We start from the raw sequence: 17,917 nt of genomic DNA, 5'->3' as shown, positions 1-17,917 counted from the left end.
TCTCTGGGCACTGTCTAGAGTTTTACAAGCATATTGGATAACATTTAATTTCTTATCAACTCTTTGTCCTAGAACAACCCCTACAACATAATCACTAGCATCACACATAATTTCAAAGGGTAAATTCCAATCTGGTGGCTGAACAATAGGTGCAGAAATCAAGGCTTTCTTAAGTATTTCAAATGCTTATACACAATCATCATCAAAGACAAATGGAACATCTTTTTGTGAGAGATTAGTCAGAGGCCTAGAAATTTTAGAGAAGTCCTAAATGAACCTCCTATAAAAACCAGCTTGACCAAGGAAATTCTTATACCTTTAATGTCCGTAGGACACGGCATCTTTTCAATAGCATCAACCTTAGCTTTATCAACTTCAATACCTCTTTCAGAAATTTTATGCCCCAAGACAATACCTTCATTAACCATAAAGTGGCACTTCTCCCAATTCGAGACAAGATTAGTTTCTTCACATCTCTGCAAAACTCGATCAAGGTTGCTTAAGCAATCTTCAAAAGAAGTTCCATATACGGAGAAATCATCCATGAAAACCTCAACAATCTTTTCACAAAAGTCAGAGCATATAGCATTCATACATCTTTGAAAGGTAGCAGGTGCATTTCATAAACCAAAAGGCATACATCTATAAGCAAAGGTACCGAAAGGGCAAGTAAAAGTTATCTTTTCCTGATCCTCTTTTGACACAGGTATTTGAGAGAAACCAGAATAGCCATCTAGAAAGCAAAAATGTGTATGTTTGGATAATATTTCTAGCATTTGATCAATAAAAGGTAAAGGGTAATGATCCTTTTTAGAAGCTTTATTTAATTTGTGGAAATCAATTACCATTCTATAACCTGTAACAATTCTTTGTGGGATCAATTCATCTTTATCATTAGGAACAACAGTAATACCTCCCTTCTTAGGGACACAATGGACAGGACTTACCCACTAACTATCAGCAATGGGATAAATTATACCTGCCTCCAGAAGCTTTAGTATTTCTTTTCTTACCACTTCTTTCATCTTAGGATTTAACCGTCGTTGGTGATCAACAACCGGTTTCGCGTCTTTCTCCAATTTTATTTTGTGCTGGCATAGAGTGGGGCTAATGCCCTTAAGATCATCAAGAGTATATCCAATAGCAGCACGCTGCTTCTTCAGAGTTTTCAGTAATTTCTTTTCTTCATGCTCTGAAAGGTTAGCACTTATAATAACATGATATATCTTTTTCTCATCAAGATAAGCATATTCAAGAGTATCAGGTAATGGTTTAAGCTCAAACACGGGATCACCCTTGGGTGGAGGAGGATCCCCTAGGATTTCAATAGGCAAGTTGTGTTTCAAAATAGGTCCCTGTTTAAAGAATACTTCACCTATTTCCCTTCTTTCATTCATAAACATACCATTTTCATGGTCGAGCAAATATTGTTCTAAAGGATCATTAGGAGGCACGATAATAGAAGCAAGACCAATAATTTCATCTTTACTAGGCAATTCTTTATCATGCGGTTGTCTACAAAATTTAGCAAAATTAAACTCATGAGACATATCCCCCAAACCAATAGTAACAACATCCTTTTTGCAATCTATCCTAGCATTAACAGTATTCAAGAAGGGTCTACCAAATATAATGGGACAAAAGTTATCTTGTGGGGAACCAAGAACAAGAAAATCAGCAGGATATTTACTTTCCCACACAAGACTTCAACATCTCTAACAATCCCAACTGGTGAAATAGTGTCTCTATTGGCAAGCTTAATTGTAACATCTTTTTCTTCTATCTCAGCAGGTGCAATATCATGCATAATTTCTTTATATAAGTAATGAGGTATTGCACTTGAACTAGCACCCATACCACATAATCCATGATAGCAATAATCCCCTATTTTAACAGAAATAATAGGCATGCCTACAACAGGTCTATGTTTATTTTTAGTGTCACGTCTAGCAATTCTAGCAGCTTCATCGCAGAAGTAAATAACATGCCCATCGATATTATCGGCCAAGAGGTCTTTAACCATAGCAATACTAGGTTCAACTTTAATTTGCTCAGGGGGTGTAGGTGTTCTTGTATTTGTCACATCCCTAGCTAGTCATTGCTTGTCCTTGCATCAATAATCTTGCATCATGTTTAAATTCATGAAAGTTGAATTGGGGATAGTGGAAAGCCTTAGAAATCATTTGAAAAAAGACCAACAATAAAAATTGCTTCAAATAACCCAAGCAAATGTTCCTGTTAAGCTATAAAAAATATTGGCAAGAGGTAAAATTCAAACCAATATTTTTGGAGTCACAGAAATATTTATTTTGAGCATTTGAGTTAATCCAATAATTATTTGCATTGGATTTATATATGTGATATATTAACTATATGTCCAATAATTCTGATAATTGTTGAGGGGCTTTGGAATAATCCATTTAGTCCCTGCAAAAATTGTCAGAAGCAGAAAAATTAGTTTGGCTCAAAAACCAAATTAAAACAAATGTCAGAAATAGAAAACAGAAACAAAATTAGGAAGAGAGAGAGAATACCTGGCCAGCCCATTACTGTAGCAGCCCAGCCCACTGGAGATGCCAGTCATCCCCTACCTCACGCCAGTAGGCAAGGGTGCGTGGCCTCCGCACGCCGGCGCACGTCCGGCCACCTCCTGCTTGCCGCTTCACCCAGGTCTCTTCGGGTGGCGCCATGGACCACCCCAGGCCTCTCACTCCCTCCCGCGCCTTCTCCCCCTCCTCTGGCTCCCTCTCTCCCCCCACCGAGCGGAGCTCGTCCACCGCTCGATGCTGCCGCAGCCACCGCCTCCCCCTCGCTTCTCAGACGTGCCCACGAGCTTCGCCTTGACTTCCTCATCCTCTCCACCAAGCCATGGAGCTACGAACGCGCCACAACGTCGCCAGCATTGCCGTTTCCATCGCCGGCCACCGTGGATCCTCGCCGTTGATTCAAGAGCAACCAGACGTCCCCGAGCCCGCTAACCATCCCTGCAGCTCCGCGGTGAGCCGCTGAGTCGATTCCCCCTTGCCTCGTTGTCCCTAGCATCCTATAGATGCTGTCCCCATGAGCTCCGAAGCTCGCCGCCATCAGGCCTCATTGCCGCCGTAGACAGAGCTAGCAAAGCTCGTGCCCGATCTTGTCTTCGTGATCAGCACACTCCCAGGAGCCGAAAGCACACACTCGCTCGTCCTGAGGTGCGCCGTAGCGTCTAACCCGCTAACGTCGAACGCCGGCCGCCGCCACGAGCTCAACTCCGGCGAGCTCACTCCACCCCAGCTCCTCCCGCATGCCCTACCAGATGCGCGTGAGCCCCAGCTACGCGTAGGACCAAACTGCGGCCGATTTGGTCGACCGTGGGCAAATCCCGAGCCCCTCCGCCGTCTCGGGCTTCGCCGGTGACGAGCCGCGGGTCAACTCCGGTGAGTTGACCCAGTGGTTTGACCCCGTCTGACCAGGGTTTAACCACCCTGGGTCACTGACGCGTGGGTCCAACCCTGCTAATTAACCTAGGTTAGTGTTAATTTATTTAGTTAGTTTAATTAACCACTGACATGCGGGTCCCACATGTTAGGATTGACCTAGACCGAGCCGTTGACCTGCTGACGTCACTGTGAGGTCATACTGACGCAATAATTCTTTTCTGGAATTTAATAAATCTTAAATGATTTATTATTTTCAGGAAATGCCCAAAACTTCTAAAAATCATAGAAATTCAACTGTAACTCCAAATAAGATAAATTATATATGAAAAATGATCAAAAAAATCCAATCTATCCATCTGTATCATTTTCATGCATGTTAGAACAACTTATATTTGCTGAATAGGGCAAATCATATGTCTGGCATTTGAATATTCACATATGGAGTTCGAATTTGAATCTTGGGTTCAAACCAACTTCATTTAACCTGTTGCTAGTTGCATTAGCTCAATCAACAGCATATTGACATGTCATGATCATGCATCATATTGTGCATTGCATTGATTGTGTTCTTCCTTGTTTGCCGGTGTTTGTCCCCTCTTGATAGATGTGGTTCCGACGATGTGATCGATGACACCGATGAAGAACTATACTATCTTCAGAAGTGCCAGGCAAGCAAAAATCCCTTGTTCATTCCGATACAATCCCACTCTCTCGCTCCTGCTCTCTTTTACTGCATTAGGACAACAACAATTCAATTGTTACATGCTGCGGTAGTTGAACCCCTTACCTCTGCATGACCTGTCATTGCCACAGTAAATAGATGAAACCCACTAGCATGAGTATGAGTTGTTTGAGCCCTGATGTGCCTACTCATTTATGTTTGCTTGTCATGCCTGCTATTGCTTAGAGTTGTGTCAGGTCTGATTCATTGGGGATGAATTGGAAAGTTGTGTACATGTCCTTCTGTGTGTGAGCTAAGTGTGTTGAACACGGTTTGGTAAAGGTATCGATGAGAGGCCATGTAGGAGTACATGGTGGGTTGTTTCATTGAGGCCGTCCTTAAGAACTGAGATCTGTATGTGTGATTCAAGAATCAGTTACTACCATACATTGGGCCCGAAACCAATGGACCCTCTCAGCTTCTTAATCACCCTAGTACTCTGTCCAGGAGTTACAACTAGTTTATGGTGTTTTTAGGTTATGTGTTGGCGGCCGTGCGTAGCGCTGACCCTAGGGGTGGGCTATGATGCGGTAGATACACCATGGCACGATGTACCGAGTCACTCGTTTGGTGTCTCAGGAACCCTGTTCACATCGTTCGGGGCCGTATGTGGAAACCTCGGCCGGACTCCCTGCGGATGGAACCTGGATAGGCGATAAACCTAGACTAGACACTTGAGTGTTTAGGTAGGCCGTGGCCGACACCCTCGTTGGGCTTCCGCTTGAAGGTTGCCGAGTACATGTCGTGTAAACGATGGTAAGTGGTGAGAGCGTGTGTGAAGAAGTACACCCCTGCATGGTTAACATTATCTATTCGAATAGCCGTGTCCGTGGTAAAGGACTGCTTGGTTGCCTGTACAATTCATAGACAAGTGAAAGTGGATACTCTAAAATGCGCAAGATAAGCGTGAGTGCTATGGATGGCCTTCTCGTAGGGAGACGGGAGCAGACCCATAGTGGTGTATTGATATGGTGAATATGTGGACTCGTGTGCGCCACCTCAAAAGAGTTGCTTGCAGTCGTAGTTCAGGTTAGCCACTCCGTCAAAGCTGGCTTGCTGCAGTTAAACTCCACCACCCCCTTGTTGATACCGATGCATATGTAGTTAGTTCTGATGTAAGTCTTGTTGAGTACATTTGTACTCACGTTTGCTTAATTTATGTTTTGCAGAGAGACGTCGCTAGTAGTTCCGTGTGTACTTCGACGTTTAGATTGCTACCTTAGCTACGATCTTGTGCCCTCGGCAGGGTCTTGTAGATAGTCAGGCTTCTCAGCCTTCTTCATTTGTAGTTGTCTGTACTCAGACAGGTTAAGCTTCCGCATGTGCTTGTTGCTTGTATGCTCTGTATGCTGGGTCATGAGACCCATGCTTGTAATGCTTGGCTCCTCGGAGCCTAATGAATAAATACTTTGAGTCGTAGAGTTTTGTTGTGATACCATGTTGTATTTACACATATCGAGCATATTGTGTGTATGATTGAAATGCTTGGTATGTGTGGGATCCGACAACCTAGTTGTTTATCCTTGGTAGCCTCTCTTATGGGGAAATGTAGTCTTGTGCTTCCATGAGCCATAGTAGTCCACTACAGCCCGGTTCACCGGAGTCCTGCTAGCCCAGCACTACTGCTCCGGAACACTTGACTGGCCGGCATGTGATTCACTTCGTTCCTGTGTCTGTCCCTTCGGGGAAACACGCGGTGACATCCGGAGTCCTGCCTAGCCTGCTATAGCCCGGGTTCCCGGAGTCCTGTTAGCCTAGTGCTACAGCCCGGATTCGCACGCTGCTGACCGACATGCTCGATGTTGATTCATGTATGCCTGTCCCCGTAAGTTGGTGCCACTTGGGTTCACGACTAGTCATGTCGTCCCGGGATCTCTGTCATATGGATGCTAGTGACACTATCATATACGTGAGCCAAAAGGCGCAAACGGTCCCGGGCCATGGTAAGGCGACACCCGTGGGAATACCGTGCGTGAGGCCGCAAAGTGATATGAGGTGTTACAGGCTAGATCGGTGTGACTTAGAATCGGGGTCCTGACAGCTTTGGTATCAGAGCCTGACTGCCTGTAGGATTACCAAGCCAAACCGGACGAAGTTGTGTCTAGAAATGCTTTAGTTATGTAAGGGAATTGATTGTGGAAGGGAACGTAAGGCTCTTTTACTCCTTTACCTTATGCCCTTCTGATCTGAGTCAACCTCTTCTTTTCTACGGGGTTAAGAACTAGGCTTCTCTTCTATCTCTTAGGATGACGGGTTACTAAACCGTAGTTGCCTAGGATTGTTGAGTTTAAGCCTCAGTTCAGTTCCTACTACTTCCATATGTTCATAGCTGGCCTCAGAACCTTGATATTGTGATGTTAAGTGGTTATGTCACCATTTTTGCAGGTTTTCTCAAATCTTTTGAGCAATTACAGCCATTATGCTGTCCGAGTCATCCCAGGTTTCTAAACAGTTTGATGCATTTGCAAATCTCTTCATCCCGTTTCGGATGTCCTTTGGGCCAGATTTAGCACACTAATCGGTCTATTGAGGTACTCCATTGCCTTGACATATATGTTAGAGCTAGTATTATGACCCTAGGCATTCTAGCGAACCACCCACTAATCTAGCAATGCTTTATATCCCCTGTGTGATAATTCTGGCCACCTTTCTTGAAAGCATCCCGTGATGTTATTTAGTATGTAGGTATTCTATTCCTGGGTTTTGAACTCGAGATTCGCCCTACTTCATGTTGTTAGTATTTTCTAGTTCCCTTAAGATATTAGTAACCTTGTGAGAGTCCTCGAGGTCTGTGGTATATCGTTCTTCCAATACCATGAGCCAATATGGTAGAAGTTATTTGAACCAAAAGATCACAATCAGAGTACTCTTGAGGAGTTCTCCATTCATAATTGTGACTCTACCAGTCCTACCTCTCTGCATGGGTTATCCGGAAGAAACATGTTGAACTTGGTTCGACATACTAATCTATGCATCCACAACTCAGAAAGTTATATGTTCCTTGAGTTGACCCTCCTCAGCTATATTCTGACCCTAGTCTATCAATTGATAGCCAGGAATAGTTGTGCATTCGTGTTCATCGATGCCTATTATCCTTGTGGTCCGTCAAGCCATTCTATTCTGGAATGACTAGGGGAAACAAACTCTAGCACCTCATCCATTTCTTGGATTGGTCAAAGTAGTTGTATTCCGCAGATCAAAATGCCAATCCAGCCTTTGTTCTGCTCTACCTCGGAGTATTACCCCCTTTATGTCAGGATTGCCATGAGAATTGCACCACCTCTTATGAATTCTTGATGAAGTGATACTTCTCGCCATCATTATCCATTCCTCGGTTCCATGTTGTTGTAACCGGAATGCCGACAAGTGAATTGTGATGTGTGAAATCAATACTCCGAGCAACTCGTTGCTTGGTAGTAAATGGAAAATATTCTCGTTCTTAGCGTGTTGGTTATTGAATCATCATTCTAAGATAGATTATGCTACCTAGTCCTTATTTCTGGTGCACTCTTTGATCAATGAGTTAGGGTTATTCAATCCCTTGCTTATTCAATCATATCGTCTTGCTCTGAAAAGCAAGATTCTTCTTGAGCTTAGTAACATATCGGTGGTTCGTGATTTTCCGAATATCTTCTCCGAAGTATTACCAGGTTGTTCCCTGATCGCTATGTTGAGTTCGTGATCATGTTGGTTTTCTCTAAACCATCCATTCTCCAAGAATCTGTGTTGGATACCCAGACCTAGTTGGTTAAGCTAAACAACAACTTGGAGAGTTGGAAGATGAAAGCTTGTCCGACTTAGTTCATCACTAAGGAATATCCTTGAGTGTGTGTGTGTGTGTTGAGGAAAGATGATATCCTCATCAACCGATCCCCGTGATCAGCTGTTGAATCTATTGTCTTGCTCAAACCTTGATTTGAGTGTGGGCTATCGTCAAATCAAGTTAGAACCAACGATATTCGTAATGTTGTCTTACTCGTGGTTGATTCCTCGAGCATACACCATTACATCCTTTGGTCTGACCAATACCATCACATTGTTCACATAATGGTGGAAGTCCAGTGATATGGAAATTCCGATGAGTTGTTGTTAAGCCCATCAGCAGCATTTTGTCTCCTCCATGATTCGTGCTGAACATCCAGCTAGTGTTGGAAGCTTGTGTAAGCATTTTCTTCATGCCCCGTTCATGAAGTATATGTTTGGATGAAAGTAGTGACTTCCTCTAAGTTCACGTGCAATCGATGCAAGTTGCCACCGTGAATTCAAGGGAGCTTGTTTTTGCTTCCTTTGGAATCATCCAAAGTCAGTCATGCATTCGTGCGAAGTATTCTATGGTTTGGTAGATTAATTACCTCCACTCCATATGTGTTCCTAGCACAGCAAGCCACTGATTGATTGTTCAAGGATAATAAGTTCTAAGTGCTAGTCCTGAAGGTACCAGACGAATTTGTACAAGATTCTGTTATCCTTGATGATGGTTCCCAACCTGAACTCGGTAGTGTTTTATTATAAGACTACTACGTGGTCATGCTTGTCTTGGACAGCGTGTTCACAGGTTTGTAGAAGAACCAGCTCATGTTTTGAAGCTTACTATCGTAGTTCATTTCCCGAGAATCTTGCAACGTCATCTCGTCGGTTTGTGTTGCAAACTTTCTTTCCAGACACATTGTCTGAATTATCCTGTTACCAACCAGATTTGAATCTCAGGCAGATATGATGGTTGGAACTTCTTCCGAGAACTATGATATATGTTCCAGTGAAGTGGACACACCTAGCTGGAAGCACTGTTGTTGTAGTATCCTGATTAAGCCGTTTGGTCACCTCCCATGAGGATTTTGCATGACTTATTCTTGAAGTTGTTCCTTAGGGATCCTTGTGCTCTCAGTTTCTTCGATGATTCTATAACCATTGGAACGTTGGAAACACTCTCGACTATTGAGTTCTTCCCCAGTTACCAGAATCATTCCCAACATTTGCATTTTGTTCCCAGCTTGCATCTCAGTAGTTGTTGTTCAGGATCATCTTCAAAAGTGGACTTACCATGGGTTCCATCCATTTTCAGGTGATAAGCAAAATCAGTCATTACGTTGTCTTCAACAAGGTAGTCCACATCATCCATTCTAGTGTGAGTATGCCATCCTTTTCTGACTCCTTCAAATGATCGATTGTGATTGCCTTAGGCTGGCATAAAGAGTTTCAATGATCTTTGTATCCAAAGTAATTCTTTTTGCCACTTAAGGGGATAATTCTACGAGTCACCTTCCTTAAGGTATGACGTCAGGAAATCATGGCAATTATCTCCTTGCTACTTTGAAATTCATGCTCCATCTTAGTCAAGTGTGGAATTGTAGCCTGCCAAATTGAAACCTCGTCATATGTTCTTTTCCTCCCCTCTCGATATGTGTTTTGTGTCTCAGCTCGAGAGATGTTCCTACATCTCACCCCATAAGTTGATCGTGAGTTGTTCGATCTTCGAGAAGATCGATTTCGGTATAGAGTCTCTTTCCGTCATCATCATGTTGAATGAAGATCTAGAAAGCAAAGACGTCAAGATAAATTGGAGCAATGAATCAACATCTTCGAGAAGGGCAGTTGGATCGAGAAGATTGTGCTGGCTTTGTTTCCCCTCTGACTTCTTACCCTACGCTTGAATCTCGGGACGAGATTCTTGTTTAGTGGGGGTGAGTTGTCACATCCCTAGCTAGTAATTGCTTGTCCTTGCTTCAACAATCTTGCATCATGTTTAAATTCATGAAAGTTGAATTGGGGATAGTGGAAAGCCTCAGAAATCATTTCAAAAAAATGACCAACATTAAAAATTGCTTCAAATAACCCAATAAAATGTTCCTGTTAAGCTATAAAAAATATTGGCAAGAGGTAAAATTCAAACCAATATTTTTGGAGTCACAGAAATATTTATTTTGGGCATTTGAGTTAATCCAATAATTATTTGCATTGGATTTATATATGTGATTTATTAACTATATGTCCAATAATTCTGATAATTGTTGAGGGGCTTTCGAATAATCCATTTAGTCCCTGCAAAAATTGTCAGAAGCAGAAAAATTAGTTTGGCTCAAAAACCAAATTAAAACAAATGTTAGAAATAGAAAACAGAAACAAAATTAGGAAGAGAGAGAGAGAATACCTGGCCAGCCCGTTACTGTAGCAGCCCAGCCCACTGGAGATGCCAGTCATCCCCTACCTCACGCCAGTGGGCAGGGGCGCGTGGCCTCCGCACGCCGGCGCACGCCCGGCCACCTCCTGCTTGCCGCTTCGCCTTGGTCTCTCCGGGTGGCGCCACGGACCACCCCAGGCCTCTCACTCTCTCCCGTGCCTTCTCCCCCTCCTCTGGCTCCCTCTCTCCCCCCCCACAGAGCGGAGCTCGTTGCCGCCGCTCACTGCTGCCGCAGCCACCGCCTCCCCCTCGCTTCTCCGACATTCCCACGAGCTTCGCCTCGACTTCCTCATCCTCTCCACCAAGCTATGGAGCTACGAACGCGCCACAACTTCACCAGCATCGCCGTTTCCATTGCCGGCCACCGTGGATCCTCGCCGTCGATTCGAGAGCTATCGGACGTCCCCGAGCCCGCTAACCATCCCTGCAGCTCCGTGGTGAGCCGCTGACTCGATTCCCCCTTGCCCCGTCATCCTTAGCATCCTGTAGCTGGCGTCCCCATGAGCTCCGAAGTTTGCCGCCGTCAGGCCTCATCGCCGCCGTAGACAGAGCTAGCAAAGCTCACGTCCAAGCTTGTCTTAGTGATCAGCACGCTCCCAGGAGCCGAACGCACACACTCGCTCGTCCTGAGGTGCGCCGTAGCGCCTAACCCGCTAACGCCGGACGCCGGCCGCCGCCACGAGCTCAACTCCAGCAAGCTCACTCCACCCCAGTTCCTCCCGCATGCCCTACCAGATGCGCGCGAGCCCCAGCTATGCGTAGGACCAAACCACGGCCGATTTGGTCGACCGTGGGCAAATCCCGAGCCCCTCCGCCGTCTCGGGCTTCACCGGCGACGAGCCGCGGGTCAACTCTGGCGAGTTGACCCGGGGGCTTGACCCCGTCTGACTAGGGTTTGACCACCCTGGGTCACTGACGCGTGGGGCCAGCCCTGCTAATTAACCTAGGTTAGTGTTAATTTATTTAGTTAGTTTAATTAATCACTGACATGCGGGTCCCACATGTCAAGATTGACCTGGACCGAGCCGTTGACCTGCTGACGTCACTGTGAGGTCATGCTGACGCAATAATTCCATTCTGGAATTTAAATAAATCTTAAATGATTTATTATTTTCAGAAAATGCCCAAAACTTCTAAAAATCATAGAAATTCAACCGTAACTCCAAATAAGAGAAATTATATATGAAAAATGATTAGAAAAATCCAATCTATCCATCTGTATCATTTTCATGCATGTTAGAACAACTTATATTTGCTGAATAGGGCAAATCATATGTCTGGCATTTGAATATTCACATATGGAGTTCGAATTTGAATCTTGGGTTCAAACCAACTTCATTTAACCTGTTGCTAGTTGCATTAGCTCAATCAACAGCATATTGACATGTCATGATCATGCATCATATTATGCATTGCATTGATTGTGTTCTTCCTTGTTTGCCGGTGTTTGTCCCCTCTTGATAGACGTGGTTCCGACGATGTGATCAATGACACCGATGAAGAACTATACTATCTTCAGAAGTGCCAGGCAAGCAAAAATCCCTTGTTCATTCCAATACAATCCCACTCTCTCACTCCTGCTCTCTTTTACTGCATTAGGACAACAACGATTCAACTGTTACATGTTGCGGTAGTTGAACCCTTTACCTCTGCATGACCTGTCGTTGCCACAGTAAATAGATGAAACCCACTAGCATGAGTAGGAGTTGTTTGAGCCCTGATGTGCCTATTCATTTATGTTTGCTTGTCATGCCTGCTATTGCTTAGAGTTGTGTCAGGTCTGATTCATCGGGGATGAATTGGAAAGCTGTGTACATGTCCTTCTGTGTGTGAGCTAAGTGTGTTGAACACGATTTGGTAAAGGTATCGATGAGAGGCCATGTAGGAGTACATGGTGGGTTGTTTCATTGAGGCCGTCCTTAAGAACTGAGATCTGTATGTGTGATTCAAGAATTAGTTACTACCATACATTGGGCCCAAAACCAATGGACCCTCTCGGCTTCTTAATCACCCTAGTACTCTGTCCAGGAGTTGCAAGTAGTTTATGGTGTTTTTAGGTTATGTGTTGGCGGCCGTGCTGTCACATCCCTAGTTCTGGCCTGACCTATGCTTGCTTCCATGTGTGCATCATGTTTAAAGTTCATAAAATTTGAAATGGGGATGACCAAGCCCTAGCACCAAAGCAATGCAAATAGGTTCAACTTCAAAATATTTTCAAAGAACCCAAATTGGTTTGCAAAAATGTTCATGATTAATGGAAAAGGGTGAAAACCATATCCAGAGATGATGGATATTTTTCCAAGACATTTTTGGATTTTTGTATAAACCATATTATATTTGAATTGGGGCATTTAAATACTGTTAATATTTTTAAATGCTCCAACAATTCTGAAAATAGTTGAGGGCCTCTGTAATAATTCAGTTAATGCCCACAATTATTTTCAGGATTTATTAAAATGATTTGGTTTATAAACTAAGTCAAAACAGAGCAAATAAATAGAAAAACAGAAATAAAAGAGAGAAGCCCAGCCACTTACCTGGCGCTCACCTGCAGCAGAGCCGGCCCAGCTTCCGTTCCAGCCCAGCCCACCGCCACCTCCCCCCCTGTCGTCTTCCTCCTCGCCAGAAGGACAGAGGCGTGTCGCCCGCGCGTGCGCTTGCCCCTGGCCACCTCCTGCTTCCTCCCCGAGCCCTCTAGCAACGCCACGGAGACACCCTCGACCCCCTCGACCGCTATCCCTTCTCTCTACTCGCTCTAGCTCTCTCCCTCCCTCGATTTGGAGCACCACCGAGAGCCACCGGAGGGCGCCGCCGTCGCATCCATAGCCACCGGCCACCCCTCGCCCTCCCGCTGAGCTCAGGAGCTCCACCTCGACCCCCTCTTCCTCCCCACCGAGCCAAGCCCCTCAGGAAGCCCTGCATCGCCGGCTGCCTCGTCTTCTTCCTCCTCGGTCTCCGGAAGCCACACGTGCCGATTCGCCGCCGTCTCCGCCTCCCCGAGCTCGTCATCTACCTCATCCGAACCACCGTGAGCTCCTGCATGTTTTGCCCCTAACCCCGTGGCTTGCCGCTCGCCGTAGCCGCCATTTCATAGCTGGCAGTAGCACGCCGCCGCCTGAGCTCGTCGTCGGCGTAGCTCCGGTGACCATTAGGTCACCCCGGCGCGCCTAACCTGCTCCCCGCATCGTGTAGCGCTCCGCTAGCCCATCGCCTCGCTCGTTAGCACACCGCAACGCTAACCCGCACCAGCCCCGAACTCCGGCAGCCGCCGCGGGTTCCACTCTGGCGAACTCCGGCCACCCCCGCACCTCCCGTTGGTCCCTCTAGATGCGCACGGGCACGGGCTATCCTCTGGTGCCCCTGGCACGTCGATCCGTCGACTCTGGCGAGTTCCGAGCGAACTCCGCCGCGGTTCGAGGTCACCGCCGGCGACACTCCGGTGAGATGATGTGGCCCGTCATTAGCAGCTAACAGCCCCACTAACCAACCTCCTAGCTCACTGACACCTGGGCCCCACGCCCTAACTAACCCAGGTTTTATCTGTGTTTAGATTAAACTAACCCCCACGGGCCCACAGGTCAGTTTGACCTGGCCACGTCACATGTTGACCGACCCCACACGTCAGTATTGACTTGCTGACGTGTCTGTTGACCCGGCCCCACCTGTCATTGACACTAACCAGCCCCAGTCACTGACCAGTGGACCCCACTGGTCAGGTTTGACCCGGACCAGCCCTGTTGACCTGCTGACATCATGATGATGTCAGGCTGACGCAGTAATGTTTTCTGGATTTAATTTAATTCAGGAAATTCCAGAAAATATTCTAAACTTCAATAAATCATAGAAATTCAACCGTAGCTCAGAATTAAATAATTTATATATGAAAAATGATCAGAAAAATCCAATCTATCCATCTGTACTATTTTCATGCATGTTAGAACAACTTATAGCTGCTGTTTAGCACAAATCATATAAATGGCATTTAAATAACCACATGTGGAGTTTGAATTTGAATCTTGGATTCAAACCAACTTCATTTAATCTAGTTTAGTTGCATCAGCACAAATCACATCATATTGCCATGTCACATTCATGCATCATATTGTCGCATTGCATTGATTGTGTTCTTCCTTGTTTGCCGGTAATTGTCCCCTCTCGATAGACATGTACCGGCGATGTGATCGATGACACCGATGAAGAGCTATATTATCTTCAGAAGTGCCAGGCAAGCAAAACCCCCTTGTTCATTCCGATAAAATCCCACTCTCTCGCTCCTGCTCCCTTTTACTGCATTAGGACAACAACGACATATTTGTTACTTGCTGCGGTAGCTGAACCCCTTTATCCTCTACATGACCTGTCATTGCCACAGTAAATAGATGAAACCCACTAGCATGAGTAGGAGTTGTTTGAGCCCTATTGTGCCTACTTATTCATGCTTGTTTGTCATGCCTGCTACTGCTTAGAGTTGAGTCAGGTCTGATTCATCGGGGATGAATCAGAGGTGTGTGAACATGTCCTACTGTGTGTGAGCTAAGTGTGTGAACACGTTTTGGTAAAGGTAGCGGTGAGAGGCCATGTAGGAGTACATGGTGGGTTGTCTCATTGCAGCCGTCCTCAGGAACTGAGTTCTGTGTTTGTGATCCATGATCAGTTACTACCACACATTGGGCTCCGGGCGCTCCAAGCTCTCTCGACTTATTAATCAACTTGATCTCTGTCCAGGAGTTGCAACTAGTTTCTGGTGTTTGTAGGTAGTGTTAGTAGTCTACCAAGTGGCACCCGATACAGGTGGGCTTGGGACAGACTAGGCACAGTGGCACGGTGTACCAAGTGGCACCCGGATGGTGGGCTTGGGAACCCTGCACTAGACTAGATCTCCTTGCGGATGGAACCCGAATAGGCGATAAGCCTGGACTAGAGACTTGTTCGGTTAGTCAGGTCGTGGCCGACTCCCTCGCCCGGCTTCCGCTTGAAGGTTGCCGAGGTACATGACGTGTACAGGGCGATAAGTGGCGAAAGCGTGTGTGAAGAAGTACACCCCTGCAGGGTTATCATTATCTATTCGAATAGCCGGATTCCTCAGATATGGAAACTTGGACCCCTTGCATAGTTCATAGACAAGTGAAAGTGGATACTCTAAAATACGCAAGATAAGCATGAGTGCTATGGATGGCGTTCTCGTAGGGAGACGGGAGCGGATCCATAGTGGTGTATTGATATGGTGAATATGTGGACTCGTGTGCGCCACCTCAAAAGGGTTACTTGCAGTCGTAGTTCCGGATAGCCACCGAGTCAAAGCTGGCTTGCTGTAGTTAAACTCCACCACCCCCTTGTTGATAATGATGCATATATAGTTAGATCTGATGTAAGTCTTGTTGGGTACATTTGTACTCACGTTGCTTAATTTATGCTTTTGCAGGGAGACTTCAGTCTCGCTAGTAGTACCGCGTGGACTTCGACGTTTAGCTTGTTACCTCAGCTACGATCTTGTGCCCTCGGCAGGATCTGGTAGATAGTCAGGCTTCTCAGCCTTTTTCATTTCTAGATGTCTGTACTCAGACATGTTAAGCTTCCGCATGTGCTTTGATTTGTATGCTCTGAATGTTGGGTCATGAGACCCCTGTTTGTAATATTCCGCTCCTCGGAGCCTAATGAATACTTACTTGTGTCGTAGAGTCATGTTGTGATGCCTTGTTGTATTTGCACATATCGAGCATATTGTGTGTATGATTGAAATGCTTGGTATGTGTGGGATCTGACTATCTAGTTGTTTATCCTTAGTAGCCTCTCTTACCGGGAAATGTCTCCTAGTGTTTCCACCGAGCCATGATAGCTTGCTACTGCTCCGGAACACTTAGGCCGGCCGGCATGTGTCCTTCTTCGTTCCTGTGTCTGTCCCTTCGGGGAAATGTCACACGATGAATACCGGAGTCCTGTTAGCCCGCTACAGCCCGGTTCACCGGAGTCCTGCTAGCCCAGTGCTACAGCCTGGATTTACTCGCTGATGACCGACACGTTCGATGCTGGGTCATGGATGCCTGTCCCTGTAAGTTTGTGCCACTTTGGGTTTACGACTAGCCATGTCAGCCCGGGCTCCTTATCATATGGATGCTAGCGACACTATCATATACGTGTGCCAAAAGGCGCAAACGGTCCCGGGCAAAGGTAAGGCGACACCCGTGGGAATACCGTGCGTGAGGCCGCAAAGTGATATGAGGTGTTACATGCTAGATCGATGTGGCATTGAGTCGGGGTCCTGACAGCTTTGGTATCAGAGCTTGACTGCCTGTAGGATTACCAAGCCAAACTGGTCGAAGTTGAGTCTAGAAATTCTTTAGTTATATAAGGGGATTGATTGTGGGATGGAACGTAAGGCTCTTTTTACTCCTTATACCTCATGGCCCTCTGATCTGAGTCATCCTCTTCTCTTCTACGGGGACTAAGAACTAGGCTTTCTCCTCTTTCTATCAGGATCACGTGTTACTAATCTGTAGACTTGTAAGATTGTTGGACTTAAGCCTCGTTTCAGTTCCTATTACTTCTGTATGTTAATTGTTGATCTCAAAACCTTGATATTGTGCTTCTGAGTGGTTATGCCACCATTTTTGTGAATGTCTCAAATCTTTTCTGAGCATTTACAACCGTTATGCTGTCCGAGTCATCCCAGGTTTCTAAATAGTCTGATGCATTTGCAAATTCCTTCCTCCCATTCTTGATGTCCTTTTGGGCTAGATTAAGCACACTAATCGGTGAGTTGAGGTACCCTATTGCCTCGACTTATATGTTGGAGTTATTATTATGACCCTAGGTGTCTAGAGTATCACTTAGTAATCCAGCCATGCTTTGTGTCCCCAGTGTGATGATTCTGGCCATCATTCTCGAAAGCATCCCGTGATGCCACTTAGTAGTAGGTATTCTACTCCTGGGTTTTGAACCCGAGATTCACCCTACTTGCTTCATGTTGATAGTTTTGCTCGTTCCTTTAGGTTATTAGTAACCTTTGCGATAGTCCTCGAGGTCCGTGGTATATCGTTCTTCCAATACCATGAACCAATATGGCAGAAGTTCCTCATTGAACCGAATATCGCAACCAGAATGCTCTTGATGAGTCCTCCATTCATAGTTGTGAATCTGCCAGTCCTTCCTCTTCAGCATGGGTTATTCGGAAGAAATATGCTGAATTTGTTCGGCATACTAATCCATGAAACCACAACTCAGAAAAACATATGTTCCTTTGAGTTGTCCCGCTCTAGTTGTCTTCTGACCCTCATCTATCAATTGATAGTCAAGAGTATGTGTGCATTCGTTTATCGATGCCTATTACTCCTGTGGTTCGTCAAGCCATTCTATCCCAGAATGACTAGGAGAAACAAACTCCAGTACCTCATCCATATCTAGGATTGGGTCAAAACAATTGTACTCCGCAGATCAAAATGCCAATCCAGCTTTTGCTCTGTTCTACCTTGGAGTATTACCATCTTTATATCGGGATTGTTATAGGAATTGCACACCATCCTATGAACTCTTGGTACAGTGATACTTCTTGCCATCATTGTTCATTCCTCGGTTCCTGTGTTATTGTAACCGGAATGCCGA

Source organism: Triticum aestivum, chromosome 4A (assembly GCF_018294505.1).
Source record: "Triticum aestivum cultivar Chinese Spring chromosome 4A, IWGSC CS RefSeq v2.1, whole genome shotgun sequence".
Taxonomy (NCBI): Eukaryota; Viridiplantae; Streptophyta; class Magnoliopsida; order Poales; family Poaceae; genus Triticum; species Triticum aestivum.
This window is presented reverse-complemented; position numbering follows the sequence as displayed.